Here is a 2,174-nt window from a genome sequence, read left to right on the forward strand (position 1 = left end):
TCTGTGAGTTTTGGCATATAACTTGAAAGAAATTCAAATAATTGGGTGACCCTGATATTTTAAAAATACCTTCTACTTATTTATGTGACTGAGTTTTCTCAGTGCTTATATCTATTAAAATAAAAAGTAGGAATCAAATTGTGCTCAACTCTGGCTCATCTGACAATAAGTAATATTTATTCAAAGATACATGAACTAGTGGGAAAAACAAAACCCTACTATATTCATCTCATTGAAATGCATACAATTTTATTTTTGTTTATTTAAATTTGTATTTGCTTTATTGTGTATTTTTTAAGTATTATAACAATAACTCGATCTAGAAGAGATTTTTAAACACTTGGTCTTCTCATTACTGGAAATTTTTAAAAAATTACCTTTCAATATGTAGACGTTTGTATCAGGATATACAGTATGATCAATAAAATAATGGAGCATAAAATTTATTAGGATCATGTTCTGTGAGGAAATGAAATAAAAATAAAATTTGTTTTATGTTTTGAATGGATGATGGTAGATATCAGAACACTGTGGTAATTGAATTCAAGCACATAAAATTAAAGTGTTAATGTAGCCATTTTATTTCAAATTCTGTTAGGTTGGAAATGATACTTAAAACTATTTAATCTTATGGGGAAAATTTGATACATTTACAGCTTAAATGTATTGCTTTGTTGGGGTTTTTTTGTTGTTGCTCACATACCTCCTAAAATAAATTTTACAAGTTGGAGCACTGGGGGAATAGGGAGTACGTGGAGAGTGAAACGAGCTTCTGAGTAGAACCTGACAAACCTCCTGATTTAAAGAAGTCAGAAGAAAAGGAGGCTGCCGGAAAGACTGGGAAAGAGGACGCAGATAGCCGAGGGCAGCTCGGGCACGTGTGCCAGGGAGGCTGACGGGAGGACAGGGCAGAGGGGTCAGCGGGTCATGTGCTTCCCAGCCATCCCGCGGGATGAAGACCAGAAGCGCGTCTGCGCCCTTTCGTGACGAGGAGCTCATTTCCATCTTCCCGAGAGTGCTGCGGAAAGGAGCAGAAGCCAAACTTTAGTGATTTCACTGTCCTGGCACTGACGCTCACTAAATGGTGTTGTAATGCGTTCTTACCATTTTGTCCTTTGCTTCCTTGCCTTTTGGCTAAAGTCAAATCAAATACTTGTTGCTTCCGATTACATGCCTCCCTGCCGACAGAAACATTTTACTTATCCACATGTCATGCTGTTATTGACACACCGTGTAATGCAGGAAAGGGCGGTATGTGTACCTGTGTAGGTAATCCTTCTAGCGAGATTTTTATTATAAAATACCATTACAAATCAAGTTTAGAAGATAAGTAGGATATCAGATTTAGAGACAAGGCTCAATATTCAAAACATTCTAGATAAGTCAGTTCCCAGATCTCATACTATACCATGACTGTGATGTAGAAATACAAACTGTACTCAGCAGGGAGCTTTAAGCAGTGATGGAGTCCTGAAGAACGTGGCACGTACTCTGAATGTTTACTTTGACGTATTTCTGCATTTTCAGTCTGAAAATTCTCTTTAGACAGTAACGCTGAGATTCATTTATGCAATTACCCTTCAACAGAAGGATGTCTCTAGTTTTGATTCTTTTCCTTTCCTTTGTCTTGTGTCCTTCTTCATGAAAGACCAGAGATAATAAGGGACTTTGTCTACAGTTCTGTTGAGGAAATTTTCAAGTATAGCTTGGCTTAAATCCAGAGAGTTGAAAAACAAAAATGGACTTTTAAGGAAAAAAAATATGGTTAGACAACCACTAAATAAATAAAAGAATAAATTACTTTTGTTTTATACCTACAGGCTGTTGTCTGCCATTCTAAGAGTTTCAGAAGTTGAATCTCGTGCAATAAGAGCAGATCTCACACATCTACTAAGCCCCCAAATGGGCAAAGATATTGTTTGGTTTTTAAAACGCTGGGCAAAGACTTACCTTCTGGTGGATGAAAAACTGTATGATCAGGTCAGAATGTAAAACTGTTAAACTTCATTTGGATTTATGTTAATTACAGTTATAGAAGCAGGAACATTTTTTGTAGTGACCTTTTTCATCAAAATGTAACTGCTTTAAGAACAGTTTAACATCTTCCACATTGAACAGACTGTTGAATGGAATGCTGTTTTAATAGCTTTTCTTAGAGCACATCATTTGATTCA

General features: G+C 36.1%; 1 protein-coding gene across 1 annotated transcript in view; it reads left to right on the plus strand.

Annotated features, from left to right (window-relative positions):
- The window catches only part of XPO4 (exportin 4), a 181,055-nt gene that overhangs the window by 160,447 nt on the left and 18,434 nt on the right, over window positions 1-2,174 (plus strand). The gene's annotated exons all lie outside the window — the stretch shown is intronic.

This window comes from Propithecus coquereli, unplaced genomic scaffold (assembly GCF_000956105.1).
Source record: "Propithecus coquereli isolate 6110/MARCELLA unplaced genomic scaffold, Pcoq_1.0 Scaffold168, whole genome shotgun sequence".
Lineage (NCBI taxonomy): Eukaryota > Metazoa > Chordata > Mammalia > Primates > Indriidae > Propithecus > Propithecus coquereli.